Consider the following 18,093-nt stretch of genomic DNA (forward strand, 5'->3'; position numbering starts at 1 on the left):
GATGGCCTCGAAGTTATGTGAATCAATTCGTATTTGAAGCGTTAAATTACTCTATTTGTTGAGTCAAGTTTAAATTGAGACGATGTGATTTATTTAGCGCTTTCTATATGTTGGTTATACTAAGAATCGTTTCTCACCGGAGTTTATCCGGCTGTTGTCTTGTTTTGTATGTGTGCATGACAACAGAGAGGGCAGGAGCTGATCATTGACGTCATTGATAGCTGTGAGAGAGTCTAGCACGTGAGGACTCGGGTTGTAGATGAAGTCTTGTGAACTTTAGAAGCATAGAACCTTAGAACTTGTTGGTTTGAAGTATTGTATGGAATTTGAGATAGTTATGCTTTTTATTAACCTTTGAATTAATCGTTCGATGTATATATATGCATGACTTGTTGTTCGAGATCTTGTTTATTTGTTGATGCAAGTTTCAGAACTTTTAAACTATGCCTTGTATTGATTTTGGTGACAAGAATTGATAGTGTATGGTTTTGACAGCAAAAATATTTATGCAGAGTTTTCTGGAATTGGAGGCCGCTCGATCGGCAAGACTTCACCGATCGAGCGAGGCCTGTATTTTGCAAACAGAGTATTTGGATTTTCTTGGCCGCTCGATCGGCAGAAGTTGACCGATCGAGCGAGGACAAATTATACTCAGACCCGAGAATTGTGATTTCTTAGCCCGCTCGATTGGTAAGATTTTACCGATCGCGCGAGGTCCAAGTTTTTTTTTAAAAAAAAAAATTATTTGGTTTGAGTATTCTTTTAAACACTTGATTAATGGTTTATTAATCGTTAATTACCCTAAAATGAGATTAGCAACCCGAGGTCCCCACACACCCATAGTTTATAGGAGTGAAATATTTTAATAGTCAAGATATGGAGAAGAAAAAGAAGAAGAAATATATTCAAGCTCTGTATAGTCTTGAATTACATGACATCTATCCAGTAGATGTATACATTATGTTATTTACTAAATATAGATGGAATTCAAGAGTTGAAAGAAATCAGATTACTTGGCTTTTTTTTTTTAAAAAAAGTTTCTTTTCAGATGTTCATGTAGAGGAACTTCTTACACATAATATACACATATATATATGTATATATATATATATAGATTTGTTCCCCTCACCCTAGGGTGTAGGGGAACCATGGGTGTCAGTTTACTTGCAGCTTTTATTTTCCAAAAATGCTTTTTTCAGATGTTCACGTTGTTAGGATCAGATGATTGATTAGAAGCGGGGTTGAATAAATAATCAAATTAATTTCTTTTGAAAATTTAGTTGGGTTAATAGCTTAGAATTTATAATTCTTGATAAGTTGATATTAGTTGGTTAACAAATTAGTTGTGTGCGAAAAGAAGCAGAATAATAGATTGAACACATAAAATTGTCTTAGTAGAAAAATAAAGAAGAGGCTAACTGAAAAGGAAAATGACACAGGTTTGTTTCTGAATGTTCGGAGATTTGAACAACTTCTGTGTCACCCCTTCTACCTTGTGGAAGGGGTTCTTACTTGAATACTTTGGAGATTACAACACTTTGTAGAAACTCAATTCAGCTAGAACTCAACAATTCCTAACTGAAACTTCTAATACTCAATTTTAACAAGTTGAAAAGTTTGCTAACTGTCAATTTTCAAAAAAAATTCACCACAAAATATTTAAGCACTAAATGATACTTAAATATCAGATTAAAAAAATATGAAAGTGCACTAGTATGCTTTGATCAATTGGTCTCTTGAAAGAAATGCTTGAAATTTCCAAGATTGCAGAAATCTATTAGAAGTAGCCCGACTGATATCATTTTTTATTTATAGGAATCTGATTTAAGGTTCACCAACATTAAATTCGTACACGTTCAAAATATAGTAGTCGTTAATCTATTATTTGTCCACGTTATTATCCTTTATGACAATAGTACACTTAGTAGTGCTCGAGGTAATTCATTGTCTGTTTATACGGAAAAATTTATCCAACACCCACCTTAACTTAGGGAATGTCGGTTGGATAATGACTTATTTGAATCTTATTCATTTTGGCAGACGATACACTTGTATTTGATCATCCAGTGTATTCTATTAGTCCATGTCATTGTCTGGGTCACTGTTAGTTTCATAGTTTTAAAACGTTCAGTTTAGTTTACTTAGAATGACCAGTTTGGCTTTAGTTAGTTGTTAACTTAGATTTGTTAAACCACCAAACTTTATAATTGATCTAAATTTTTTTCCTTTTTGGTGTTTCACAAAATATTCATAGAAAGCCATAAATTTGAGACAAAACAACATCCTTGTCATATATCCTGATAACCTGGTGTACATAAACTTATAGATAAACACCAATAGACAAACTGAAACTGGTAGACTGATTAACATACATCTTCGTCTCTTTTTCTTTTGACTCTTTCCCCCTTTTTTGTCAACACTATGGGTCTTCAAAATTTCTAGTATACAAGTCAACTGAGCAGATACAATGTCCATTTTGAAGGACAGTTCAACATGAATTGTATCTATTTTAGCTTATAGTTATTGATGAGTGGAGGCAAGCTGGGTAGTAGTAGCTTGATTTTTTATTCTATTTTTCAAGATAAAGGAATACTCCATGGATATCCTTGGACAGATTGGCTAGGTATTTCAACACATTATCTATAAAATTACCCAAAGCAGTAGCAGTCAGGTTCTGACATCTTTTCACAATTGAGAAAGTCCAAGAGATAGAATTCAGACTGGCAGCTATGTTTTCCATAAAGAGTGTCTGAAATCTCTAGTTCTGGAAAATAAGCAATATCTGGAATCTCTTTGTATGTCACTACAACCAAAGAAGAAGTAGGACTAGAACCCGAGGTTGGATTGCCTTCAATCATCAGTTGACGAGGTTGTGGAGGCTTTTGTCCAACTAATTCTTACACAATATTTATTGGTTCCTCATTTCCTATGTTATCACTAGTTCTTGAAGTAGTTTAGAGGCGATCAATCTAGCATCTGCTATCAAAACTCCAGATGTTCCAATTGGGGGAACTGGAATTTCTTCAGTTATGATTTCTTGTAGCTGAACCAAAATATTTTCATCATTTGGGTCCACAGTCATCTTAGGATGATGATTGAGGTATTCATTCTCTCCTTTTATGTTTTGCTGAGCAATTTCTTTGACGATCACATCAACATTGATAAGTGAAATCTTCTTGATTGGTTCCTCAGTTGGGATAACAAGAGGTTGACTAGATAAGGGTTCTATTGTTTGTTGATTCTTTGGACTGATGGGATCACTTGGATTGTAATGATTATTTGGATTATCTAAGATGGTGTCATTTTGGGTTTTTTGAGATGAATTTGTCTCACTGGTCTCGTACACTAGAGCATACAGTTGATAGTCATCCTCCCAAACCTTGACTTTCATCTTCAAAGTACTGAGTCCATGTCCAACTGATTTATGCAGCTATATCATCAAAGGAAGTTGGACTGGTTGGGGAATAATTAGACCTCAATTCTACACAGACTGTAATGAGCTTCTTAATCCACAACAAATCAAATAAGTAATCCCTGTTCTGGAGTGCTTCAACAATACTCATAGTTTTCACTTGAGCCAGTAATTCATTCTCAAGTGAAATAAACATGTCAAGATTTGTCTTCTTTATGATCTTCTTGGCGATGGTGTCTGTTCTATAGTTTACCCATTACTAAAAAAATTCAAATTTTATCTCCGCAAATTCATTAACCTCATCCAACAACAGATCTATTTGAGTTTGTACTACTAAAATGGGCTCGGTCACCTTAGGCAACACAACTTTCTCTCGCCTTTCTTGAATTGTAAGAAGCCTCCAGCCCTGATCAGGTGTGCTCAACTGGTTCTCGAATCACCACTCCTTTGGCTGGTTGATGAGGTGGGAGAGCTGTTTGCATCACAATCCTACGATAGGGGAAGAAAAAACTATCAGCTTAGCATTGGGAGGCAGTTGGGTTGTAACATTGACATCATTTTCCTTCCCCTTAGGCACTTGTTGAGTAGTTGGGGCCTTTATTGGGTAGAAAACGGTATCCCTTTGGTGGTCTTAGGCTTCTTTGGTGGGGGAGAGGGAGTCTTCTCGGAGTGGCTCTCTGCCATGATTATTTTCCTTTTTGGATTTGAAGCCTCTACCTGACTGATGTTTGAACTTGATGGCTTCTTTCACTTTGTCAGTTTGTGTTAGTATCGTTAAGTGCATGTAGAGGGAGGTGAATACACCACTTTGAATTTTCTTCGACTTTGTCAGATAGGATCATTTGTGATCACAACTGAACTACTTGTTTTTTTCTTGGCTGTCTATGTCAATCAACCAACAAATGTTATGTGTGGAATAAGGTCGACTGACAGATTGAACAGTAATGAAAAATCTCAAATGAAATGGAAATAACACAGTTAATGTTTCTGGATGTTCGGGGATGAATACTCCTACGTCATCCCTTCTACAAGAATGATTACTTAAATATTTGAGTACTACAACTATTTGTAACACCCAAATTCAGTTAAGGACTTAACAGTGTCTTTGACTGAAACTACAAGTACAAAACACAATACAGTCCTACACTGATTTACAAAAAAATGTATAAACTTCGAGTATTGTAGCACAAAGTGATCCTTAATGATCAGATATGTAACTTGAAAGATTGTTATTTCAGTTGATGTGAACTTTTATTTTTGAGAACTCGACTAAATATTGATAGCTTGAATGCGTAAAGTGTTCGAGAGAGTTCTTCAAAATGATCTTCACTCCTATTTATATGCATGATCTTGCCACGGTAATACATGCTTATAAAATTATTCGTTCCTCAAAATAAAATGCCGTTGAGTTTTAAGTCTTGAAGACAAATTTTGAAATATAGTACAAATCAGCGCACTACCACTTTTGCAACGTCTACTATGTGTTTTGTCCTTTTTCATAAATGGTAAAAACCAATACTAAAGGATTTTTATCATGATGGGAATTTTTAGGATCTTTGATTGGGATTCTTGAACATCCTGAGAAGTATCAGCCGTCCTATATTTCAGACGCACAACCTTGATTGGTTGATATAATCTTTCAGTCATGTCTCAGTCAAGGTGCTGATTTCAGTTGTCGTCTTCAGTCTTCAAATTCTCTGCTATATCTAGTCTTAGATCTTTCGATAAATTCAGTCGTCTAAATCCAGTTGCTGCATTAAGGCAGTTGAATGTCTTTGACTGACTTTAATGGTTGAGTAACTCAGTTCATTTGTCCAACTTTACCCAATTGAGTTACTTAACTTAGTCTTATATTTTTACCTTTATATATTTTTTTAAAAACAAAACTTGATAATTGATTTCCAAAAAGTTTCCCCTTTCTTGGTGTTCGGAAAAATTTAGCTTTAGATGTCTTAGGCAAAAATTATTATTAGTCGATATTCTTGACTGAGTCTTGTTAAATTGATAAAATTGTCTCTTTGTATTAATTATGCTTAAATTATCCCTTTTTGACAAACACACCAGTTTTTGTGGATAAAATGAGAAGTTTGATTAAGCAAAATCAAAAATTGATTTTAGATAAAATAGAAAGACTGATAATGTCTGATACAAGCCTAGATAAAATAAGAAATCAGTCTTCTACCATCTGTAATGGCTTCGTTGATAACTTTGGCCCCGATGGCCTGAAGTTGAAGAGCCTCTTCCCTGAGAACCCTGATGGCATCCTCTCGATTGTTCAGTTGCTGGTAATGGAGTAGCAAGCATAATTTGTTGCACCACATTTGAAACTGATCTAATTTGACTGGTTAAAACAAACAAGTTTTTGGCTATCGTGCTTTTCAAATCGTGAATATCAGCACCCAAGACATCTACCTTGTGATTAGTTTGCTTCTGTTCTTGGATCAGTTGTGGCATGGAATTAGTAGTTACATTCGCTGTCCATATTTTTGCATAGTCTAGAAAGTTGAATATGAAGCCTCCCCATTTCATGTGTTAGGAAATCACGAAGACTACTGACGTGAATATTATTTTGAGATTGGCCTGCCCTGATGGATGAGATATTTGATGAGAGAACTGACAGGCACCCTTCAATATTGTCCAGCATAGATTCTAGATCATGCACATCATCCTTGTCATCCATCTCCTCATCTATGTGTTCATGAGTTTTTCTCGAATATCCTGCCTTCCTAGTGCTCCACCTTTTCCCTTTCTATAGGATCAGAGCATCGCTTTCAACTTCGACTGAAAATCTTTCAACTTCATGAGGTGCAGTTGTTCTCTGCTCCATTTCAGCCTTTGTCTCCTTAATTTTTTATGTTTCAATCTCAGTTGCAGCTTGTCCTATCTCTTTCTCAACTTATGTCGCCTCAGTCTCCTTCTCAGTGTATCCACTATTTGGAGTCTATTCAGTTGATTCTTTCTCTGTTTCAATATAATATTTAAGTTGCTCAATCTCTGGTTCTGACTCCTTTGATTTCTCAATATCTTTTTCCTTTACATCATCCCGTATGTTTTCTTGTTCATTATTTCAACTCGATCACCGGTTGTCTCTGGTTATTTGGGTATTTCAACTTCCATGCCTTCAAATACTTCTGATTATTTCTGTTCTTGTTTTGGTTCAAGTTCAAGTTCAAGTTCTTCAATCTTCTCAGTCTTTATCTCCTCTAGCAATTCAATCTCTGGATCAATTCTTGACTGATGTAACTTAGAAGTGAGATCAATGAGCTCTCTAAAAGTGGCTTCTTGTTCAAAAAACATCTCAAAGGCCGGTTATATTTCTTTGAACATGAAAGGTCCTTCTTCAATTTCAATTTCCATTTGACTGTCGGCTTCTCATGCTTTACAATATCATCAGTCACATTTTTTAGAACGGAGTCAATATCTAAAATAGATACTGCTCAACTGGATGAGTCAGTTGTTGTAAGGCTCGAGATTATTTAATTTTAATCCGAGAATATGTAATTTGAATATATTTGGAGTTTAGATTTAAATTCTAATATTCTTAAATTATTTAGGATTGAAATTGAATTAAAAAGGAATTTCGAGGGCTAGTTTGCAAATAATGAAGATTTAAGGGGTTATAGTGCAATTTCCTTATCTTGAGTGGAGGACATTTGTTGCATACATGTTTAAGTGTGTATTTGCATGTATATTCATCATATTCTTCAGCCAAGAACCGAGAGTTCTTATTTCTTCCTTCTTAAGAGAGTTTTTCATCTTCCAAGCTAGATTGTGCAAGATCCGGCCATCCGATTTTTAATCCGAACATAGTTTTGGAATCCTTGATTCGAGAGTGTCGTTGTGAAGTAAGTTTCTCTTTGATCTAGCATGTTTCGAAATTATGATGTTGGATGGAATTAGAGTCTGAATATGTATTGATGTTCTAGAGGTTGGATATATTGATATATCAAAACCGGATCAAAAAACGGATGCCGTTTGTGATTGTTATGATTTTACAGCAAATATTTCAAAATTTATGCTTCTGATTATGTTGAGATTTGATGTATTCTTGTTGGTATGAGGTGTATATGAAGTTGATATAATTGTTAGATTTGATGGTTATGGGTTCGATTACCGATTTTCAGTCGTTATGCTGCCGGTTCAAGATTTGAGCTGTTTTGTATTCCATTGATTGAACTATGGATTGAAATGAGTTATTGCTGATATATGTAGCTTGAATATGATTTATGTCAGATTAGATAAGGGCGTGATCAACTCAAGAAGTTTGCCTTCGAACCGGGATAGATTGAAGAAGGTTTGAAGCCATTGTTCACTTGATGTTTGAGTTGAGGATGTGAGCATATTTTTTTTATGTGTTCTTGATTATATATTTTCAGATTTGAAGCATTCAAGAACCGAGAAATAAGAAGGTATAAGATGATATCGATAGAAGGGATTTGATACTCGAGACGGAGGTTCTTGAGTATTCCCGAAGAAATCACTTACTTGCTATTTTATGTTTGTGTTTTAGAACTTGAATTGTTGATCCATCACAGGTAGTGGATCTTTACATTATAACTGAAGTTATATTGGTATCATATCGGTTATGAACTATCAAAAATTGATCCATCCAAGGTTCAGATATGAATCTTGAGGTCTTGAGCGGCTTTAAATCTCTATCCAAGATCAGATACGAGTCTTGAGGCCTGGAGCGGCTTTAAATCTCAATACCAAGAATTTATTCAAATCTTGAGGCCTGAAGCGGCTTTAAATCTCAACGAACGAAGTCCGTTTATGAATTATGTAATTTATTCTTTATATCTTGAAGTTGATATATGTTGATATTGCATCTATATGTCTTTTATACTGAGAATTATGTTTTCACCAGATGTTTTCGGTTGTTGTCTTGTTTTTTATGTGTGCATGACAACAGATGGGGAAGGAGCTAGTTAGAGACGACATTGATAGCTTGGGAGAGAGTCTTAGCATGTGGTGGCTTCGGGTTTGAGATGTAGAGGTTGCTGTCATAAACTTGTAATTAACTTAGTTGGTATCGGAACTCAAGATCTCAACTTGTTCTTGTAGTAACTTTGAGTATTTAACTTGTTGTATCTACTTTTGATGAACGAGATCGAATAAAGATGTTGAAATGCATGTTTAGAATGAGATTTGTATATGTTAACTTCCTTTGTATGATTTTGGAGTTGTTATAGATGAGAATACATAAGAATTCTTCCATTTGACAGCAACAATAGAACTTCAGATTTTCGAACCGTGCTGAGCTCACTCGAGCGCCATTTGGGCTCGCTCGAGCGAGCCAGAAGGGGCTGGACCCGAGCCCTGCTCGCTCGAGCGCACCTAGTGCTCTCTCGAGTAAGCCACCTAGTAAAAAAAATAAAAAATTTTGTTCTTTATTTCATTTGATCTTGGATTAATTGTGATCAACTTTTTATTGGCCCTAATAATTGATTAGCAACCCGAGCCCCCACAACAGGTGGTATCGTCCTTTTTTGTAATGTACTGGGCCCTCACCTTTTCTCAGGCAGCCCAGCCATATCGAACTCATGGACCTTCTCCCCACCTGAAAAGGGGTATTTCATGCCCTCCCTAGGATTCAAACTTGGACCGGCCACCAGGCATATATCCAAGTTCAACTCAATCCTGTTACCACTTGAGCTGAGTTCTCAAGTGATACCAGGATTGAGTTGAACTTGGATATATGCCTGGTGGTCCAAGTTTGAATCCTGAGGATGTCATGAAACTCTCCTTTATAGGTGGGGAGAAGGACAATAAGTTCGAATATGGCTGGGCCGCCTGAGAAAAGATGAGGGCCCAATCCATTACAGTTTTTGTTTAGGATGTGGAATTTATTTGGCTCAACAGTTTTTTCAGCAGATGTATCCTCGACTTCTTCAATCGTCAAACCATGCTCATTATTTTTATGCTTCCTTGAACTTTGATGCAGAACTGGAATGAAAATCTCTTGGAATTGTCCCAAAATCGGAAACGCAGTTGCAATGTAAGCAAGTCTGAGTTCAGTTGAGCAAATACTGCAACATCGTCAAAGGAAGTAGGACTAGTCGGATCATAGTTTTGTTGAAGCTCGTGGCAGATCTATGTAAGCTTCATGATCTTCATCCGATTACTGAAATATTCTCTCCTTTTAAGTGAAAGACTAACTTTGAGTGACTGAAATTCAATCAGCACTATTTGCTCTAAGGGAATGAACTTTTTCAACTTCTCTGACATTTTTAGCTTCCTTGAAAATACTTCGGTCCTGAAATTATAACATTCATCGAAGTTCTCTAAGTGAGTATCTGCATACTCATTGAATTCAATTGATAATAGATAAATCTATGTTTGCACCGCTGAAGCTTTCCTTTTCTTTGGTTCAAGAGTAAGATCCAGTCCTGACAGAGAAAATTCAATTGGATCTTTGGTGAATGGTCGAGAAGCTCGAGGAGCTGTAAAATTGGCTGGTGGATTAACAACTTGGAGCTGAGCCTTAGAGGATATTCTTTCATATTTACCCTTGTGTTTGGAACTAGGCTCAGAAGCCTCTGAAGTGGAAGGAATCACGACTGATCCAGTCGCCTCTTGATCTTGAATGGGATTAAAAACTACAAGTTCCCTTCTGATTGAAATCAAATTTGATGGTTCAGCTGCTGGTTTGGTCCTTTTTGTTCATGGTTTATTCCTTAGTGGCTGAACAGTCACATCCCCTACTTGCTCATCCTCAATTTCATGAGTGATCAGTCATCTGCGAGTCCAAGGCTTTGGAGCAACATGACTGGTCTTTTTGGTTGGCGCGACAGCTATGGTAGCAGGTGCCCGAGATACTTCAGTCGATTCCTCTTCAGTTGATGCAGAAGGCTGGCCTTTAGGCCTTAATGAAATGATGTTTCTAGATATCAGTCTTTTGTACTGGCAAGATGGTTGAGTTTTGGTACCATGATGCCAGTATATTCAATGAGTCTGCGGATTTGAAGGACATATCCAAACGATTGTTTTCCTGGGAACATCATGGATTGGAAAACATTGTATATGATATGTCCCCAGTTCACCTAATTCCCCTTTACAATGGCGGTCATTTCCTGAAACTTCTCAACGATCATAGCTGCAAATGTGCCAGCTTTGGCCAACAATCCATTGGCCACCATATCGGCCAACACTTGATATTCCAGATTTAGCTTCTTCTTGGCTTATGAGAGATTTACTGGTTGACCAGAAGCAGAGAATAAAGTCCTCTTTTCTTCAATGTCAGCAGTGGGAACTTCAGATATATTGGAGAAGCCTTCTTGTGGCAAAGAAAAGAGATTAACAAATTAGGTCTCAGGAACAACCAGACGGTGGCCTCTGATAGATAGGACCAGATATCTGTCGTTATTGACAGAGTAGTTGAAATATAGCTGTAGTAATTCTTTTTCGTAATAGTCCAGGTTCTCAATTGACAGAATTTTGCAAAGTCCAGCAGCTTTAGTGCCCTAAAAATTCCAACAAGGGCTTGGTTTTCCATGCCATATATGTACTCAAAGTCCACAGAGATAGCATTCTGAAAGAGTAGGTGCCCGGTGAGCCAACTTGTGGCTAAGGGCTTTGATGACTCTTTGTATAAACAATCTTTTGTTTAATATAATTTACACTTTTATTAATGGCAATGACTTTATCTTTCTTCATATTGTTATATTGTGATATACTATTGTTGTTTTGATAAAGACCTTGAATATACTATAGTGTATATAAGATGTGGTAGAACATGGGGATGTCTATCATGAAGCACATCTTATAGTCACTGTATATTCTAAACTGTTCCTAGTCGATTGAGCCGTCCGATAATAAGGATAAGGATCGCTCGAGTTTGAGACTAGCATTTGCGATGCAGAGTACCACGTTTCATTGGTAGGGAACATAGAGATGTTCGAAGCATGCAAATGGATATTCATATGATGAATGATCGAACTACCCTATCCGGACTTTCCAAGTGGTTATCACTTATCGAGTGGATAAAGTCCACGGTTTTGGTTATACACCATTAGTCCTTACTACTTGAAACATCATTGAGACTCTATATGCTAGTACTGTGCTTTGACTCGTTTACCGACTCTATTGGGGTCATCAGGTGTCGGGATTGGGTACAGTTACAACACATATAGGAGTCGATGCTTTGTTGTCAAGGATTCACCACATACTTGCGAGTGTGGATATCCTATGCGATCTGAGGAGATATTAGTGTGACGAATCTCTGGCCAGAGTACATGATATGTTTTAAGAAATGGTTTCTTAGTAGCACATGCGATGTCACTATTTGATCTTCAAGATGTATTGCATAGTTATCGAATCTCGAACGACTCTCGATTTACCAATGGTTGTTGATTCGATCGGGATATATGGATGAAGGGACCGTATTGTACGCTAACCAAAATCTATTGGTTCTTGCAGGCACTATCAGTGATACCTAGGGAATCATGGGGCGATGTTGCTAGGCGCTCTTACCATGATTCGATGGGCAAGTCGGAAATTGTTGTTCCGAGTCACAAGGAGTTGTGAGCCCACGGCTAGCTGTATCCCTGAACCATTGAGGGTCACACAGAGTAATGGATTTTTAATCCCCGTTGAGATAGTTAAATTTAAAGAGTTAAATTTAATGAACAAAGAAGTTGGACTTCTTATTTAAGAGTAGAGGAGTAAGATTTCCTAAAATGACATAGGGATGGGCATTTTGGAAATCACTGAATTCGGATTCAGAAAAATTTATCTTGACTTTAAAAGGTGCAGAAATGGTTTCTGTGCACATTGGTGAAATCGGTTTATCAATCGGAGTCATGATGAATTTTATATTAATTTCTGAACATGCGGGCTTTGCTTGTCGGGCTTGAACTTATGACTAATGGGCCCTAAGCTGTTAGCGGCCTACATTATAAATAAGTTATTGCAGTACAGAAATTACACACAACAGGTCACAAAATAATTTTCGAAAACCCTAATTTTATTTAGTGTGGCCGCCGCCCCCTCCCCTCTGCTCGAGAAAATCCAGTCTGTGAATTTTGAATTACAGTCTGGTTTAACGGATCAAATTCGTTAATTCTCTTCGTAGAAACTTCTGATAGATTTTCTAGTGCAATCTATCAGAGGGATTAATTATCCGTTTGTGGACCTGATTGAAGAACAGTTCGTCCATCAGTTCCAGGGATATACAATAAGAGCAGAGTAATCTGTTGGTGTCCATAATCTCGATTCGAGATTGGAGGTAAAAATTTATAATTGTTATTTAATTTTTTCACACACAATTTAATCGTAAAAGTTTTGATACCCATTATGGAATCGTTACATATAAAATATTTTAAACTTCCGCTGCACCGGGTATCAATTCTGATTGATCTGATCGCCGCGTTGTCCAACAGTGGTATCAGAGCCAGGTTGCTCAGATCAAGCGATTAAATTAATCGATTGTACAAAAATTTTTAAGCCTCGGTTTTTGAAACAAAATAAATATTTTAAAAAATAAAAATTTTTTTTCGGGCAAAACCCGGGCAGCGATGGTCGCTGCCCAGCGCAGCGCTGGGCGCTGCCCGGCCCGAGCCCCTTTGGGGTGCGGGCAGCCCGGGAGTGTCCCGGGCGGCCCGCGAAAAATTATTTTTTAATTTTAAAATTAAATTTTAATATGTTAAAATTCTATTTTTGGTCCGATCGAAAATTGTTTTTGATTGGTCCACGAGGCGTCGGATCGAATTGTTCGAGTCCGAAAATTTTAAAATTGATTTTTGGATAAATTTGATTTTTTTGAAAATTTAAATATTTTATCCGTTAAATTGAATTTTGAAATTAATTATTTTTGGTACAATTGATGCTAAGATATGATCTTATGGATATATTGAGTAAAATATGATTTTATGTATAAAATTGGATTTTATAGATAAAATATGATTTTATTTGATAAAAAGATAAAATATGATTTTGTATGTAAAATAAGATTTTATATATGAAATATGATTTTATCCTTTTAAATTTAAATTGCCATTGCATGTTATCCAATAAATTAATTTTGAATTAAATGTTATTGGATAAGGATGATCGATTGCCATGACCAATTTTGTAGGTGTATGTTAGGAATTTACATTTGTTTTTATTGTTGTTGGATTTATTAATGGGCCTGGTTTATGACCCAATATGAATTGTCATATGTAATAAAAGTGGGCTTGGTTTATGGCCCGTTTCCACCCCTTAAAAATGTATCCCCTACTTGTCATTGTTATTTATTGTAAATACATTAGATTTAGTGGGAGATGAAGATTTGAAGACGGTGGTGGGCCCAGCAGACAATAAAGACAGAAGAAATGTAAATTGGAAGCTCAATGTAATAGGATTGCATTGCATACTGCATATTACCTAGGATTGGACTAAGACTCGTGATTGGCAACCACGGATCGATTAGAAATGGAATCGATCATCCTATATAATATGTGATATTATTGTTGTATGCATGTTTTAGACAAAATTGTGTGAATCCGGCAAGCATACAAAATTTTAAAAATGATGAGACAAATTTTCAAAATTAAAATCCCTCATTTTAAATATGATTTAAAATTGATATCAAGATAAATAAAGGAAATTTAAATTTGTTTAAATGTTCCTACCTTCCATCAACGATCAATGTATGAGATGCTACCCGCGGATACGGTCCGGCTCATATTATTGGGGGGGCCCGTTCGTCGGAAAACTGTACATTGGATCGACACATATTGTAAGTTGGGTGGAACTCCCATGGGATCGGCTCATATTATTGGGGGATCCACATGGCGACCGTCCATTACAACTTAATATTGATGGGTCATCTTGACATGTCACAATAAACGGCGTCATATTATTGGGCCCTTATTGGACATGAGGTAAAAACGTGGAGATTGCTTTGGAAGCAATTGGGCTCTACCTTTTGAAAATTATGGTTGGCTGATATTATTCGGGACCATAGTTTGTCAATTGGACTCCATGTTCTCACTAAGGAAAACAATTTCCCGTTTTCACTAGAGGGTAGTGAAATCGTTAAAATAGTGGGAGTGAGATTCATAAAATAAATTTCGCCTATTTTATGTCTTAGTAAATTACTTAAACAATTACTGATATTTGTCTGTTTCTTTTCAGTATTTCATAAAGATGAATTCGCGTAATCCACTTTTCTCGATCCTCAAACAAAATAAATTGACTGGCGCAAACTATACGGAATGGTTCCGTAAGTTGAAGATTGTCTTGACTTCGGAGAAGATGCTCTACGTGTTAGAAAAATCTCCTCCGAAGGAAGCACCAGCTGACATAAGTCCGGAAGAGTTAGCCAAACTTGATACATGGTGGGACCATGATATCAAGGTCAAATGCTATATGCAAGCCTCGATGTCTGATGAACTCCAGAGGCGATTTGAGGACACCGTGAATGCTGCTGACATTCACGTACAACTCAAGGAACTTTTTGGGGCTCAATCGAGGGCTGAAAGGTTCGCTACTGTAAAGGAGCTAATGACGTGTCGCATGCGTGAAGTGACTTCGGTCCGTGATCATGGGGTACGAGTGATTTGGCTCATACAGAAGTTGGTAACCCTTGATTTGGTGTTGGAGCATGAACTCAACGTGGACTTACTACTTCTATCTCTTCCTTCTTCGTTTGACGGATTTTTGGTGAATTTCAATATGAACAAGATAGAGGCCTCCCTTGAAGAGATGGTCAATATGCTTGTGACATATGAATCCACTTTAAAGAAGGATAAACCGGCTTTCTTGGTGGGCTCCTCTTCTTCTGCTAAGAAGGGGCCAAGTACAAAGGGTAAGAAACGTTCTGCCCCACCCAAGAAAATCGAACCCGAGAAGAAGTACAAGACAAAGGCTTCAAACATGGAAAAGTCCAAGGATGTTTGCCATTACTGCAAGAAGCCCAGTCATTGGAACCGTATCTGCAAGGAATATCTAGAGCAGTTGCGAACTGCGAAGGGTATGTTCTATATTGAAATAAATGTTTCACTTAATACTACTTCTTGGGTATTGGATACCGGATGTGGATCTCACATTTGCAATGATTTGCAGGTGATGACAAGAAGTCGCAGTCTTAGAATGGGTGAGACCCAGCTGAGGCTCGGAAATGGTTCCAGAGTTGAAGCTAAAGCTGTGGGAGATATTTATTTAATTTTGCAGAACGGTTTTAAGTTACTTTTGAGAGATGTTTTATTTGTTCCGGATTTGATTAAAAACATTATTTCTGTTTCTATGCTTGATAGAGATGGTTATTATTGCAATTTTGTGAATGAGATTTGCAATATTTACAAGAATGAATGTTTGATTGGAAATGGACAACTTGAAAATGATCTATATAACTTAAAACTAAAAGAAGTTCCAATAAATTATGTTGATAAACCGGCAACAACAAACAAAAGGAAAATCGATAGCCAAAACCCGGCAAACCTTTGGCACGCTAGGCTAGGTCATATTTCCTCAAGGAGGATGAACAAGCTAGTGGGAGAGGGCATGTTTGATATGTCTGATATTAACTCTCTACCTACTTGTGAATCCTGCCTAAAAGGAAAAATGACTAAATCTCCTTTTAAGGGGAAACCTGAGCGTAGTCAAAATCTGTTGGATTTGATCCATACAGATGTTTGTGGTCCATTTAGAGTTGGTACTCAATATGGCCACACCTACGTCATTACCTTTACTGATGATTATTCTAGGTATGGGTATTTATATTTAATGAAATATAAGTCTGAAGCATTTGAAAAGTTCAAAGAATTCAAGGCTGAAGTAGAAAACAAGCTAGGTAAAAGTATTAAAGCACTTCGATCGGATCGAGGTGGAGAATACTTGAGTACCGAGTTTTTGGACTATCTGAAAGAGAATGAGATTCTCTCTCAGTGGACTCCTCCTATGACACCACAGCTGAATGGTGTATCGGAGCATCGTAATCGAACTTTGTTGGACATGGTTCGATCCATGATGAGCTTCACTGAGCTTCCACCTTCATTTTGGGGCTATGCGCTTGAAACGGCGGTATTGTTGTTGAACAACGTCCACACTAAAGCAGTGGATAAAACACCATACGTGTTATGGAATGGCAAAGCTCCTAAGTATTCGTACTTGAGGATTTGGGGATGTCCTGCTTACGTGAAGCAGACAGTGGGAGATAAGTTGGATAGTCGATCCACCTTATGTTATTTTGTAGGGTATCCGAAGAATTCAATCGGATATTATTTCTATTATCCTGCTGAAACAAAGGTGTTTGTTTCAAGGAATGCCACCTTCTTGGAGAAGGAGTTCTTATTGGATAAGAAAGGCGAGATGATGGAACTCGAAGAAATTCGAGAAGAACCCGAAATACAAAATAACGATCCTACACCTCAGGAACCATTGATAGACACGCCTGTACCTAGAAGATCCGAGAGGACTTCTAGACCTCCTATTCGATATGGTCTTCTTCTTGAAGGGGATCAAGATGAACCCGATGTTGGATGTGATCCAAGAAACTTCAAGTAAGCAATTTTTGATGCGGATTCAAATTTATGGCTTGAAGCTATGCAGTCGGAAATAGATTCGATGCATACAAACCAAGTTTGGTCTTTAGTAGATCCTCCCGATGGAATTGTTCCAATAGGGTGTAAATGGATCTACAAGAGAAAGCTTGGGCCTGATGGTAAGATATTGACCTACAAGGCGCGATTGGTGGCGAAAGGTTATACTCAAAGACAAGGAGTTGACTATGATGAAACCTTTTCACCAGTTGCAATGTTCAATTCCATAAGGATCCTTATTGCCATAGCTGCTTGGTATGACTATGAGATATGGCAAATGGATGTGAAGACTGCTTTTCTTAATGGAGACATTAAGGAAGAAATCTATATGAAGCAGCCTGAGGGGTACACATCCATGGGAAGCGAGCATAAGGTATGCAAGCTTCAGAGATCAATTTATGGTCTAAAACAAGCATCAAGAAGTTGGAACCAGAAATTTGATGAAACAATAAAGGATTTTGGTTTCATCAAGAACCCGGAGGAACCATGCGTGTATAAGAAAGTAGTTAAGGATGCTGTGACATTCTTAGTACTTTATGTTGATGACATCCTACTCATTGGGAATGACGTAGGGATGTTGCAGTCAACAAAGATATGGTTATCAGGTAGATTCTCGATGAAGGATTTGGGTGAGGCATCCTATATTCTAGGGATACAGATCTATAGAGATAGATCTAAGAGAATGATAGGACTCACTCAATCAACCTACATCGACACCATATTGAAACGGTTTTCAATGGATGGGTCCAAGAGAGGACATCTACCCATGTGTCATGGAGTTTCTCTATCCAAGTCTATGTGTCCCAAGACTGATGAAGAGATAGAGAAAATGACACATGTACCATATGCGTCAGCCATAGGTAGTATCATGTATGGGATGATATCTACCAGACCGGATGTAGCATTTGCTCTGAGTGTCACGAGCAGATATCAAGCTAATCCCGGTCAAATGCATTGGAAAGCCGTGAAGGACATTCTTAAGTACTTACGAAGGACTAAGAATATGTTCATGGTATATGGAGGAAGAGAACTAAAATTGGAAGGCTATACCGACTCTAGCTTCCAAAGTGACGTAGATGACTCGAAGTCAACCTCTGGATTTGTGTTCATGCTCAATGGTGGTGCTGTCTCTTGGAAGAGTTCCAAGTAGGACACCAC

Source organism: Henckelia pumila, chromosome 1 (genome assembly GCF_033568475.1).
Source record: "Henckelia pumila isolate YLH828 chromosome 1, ASM3356847v2, whole genome shotgun sequence".
In the NCBI taxonomy this organism is placed as follows: domain Eukaryota; kingdom Viridiplantae; phylum Streptophyta; class Magnoliopsida; order Lamiales; family Gesneriaceae; genus Henckelia; species Henckelia pumila.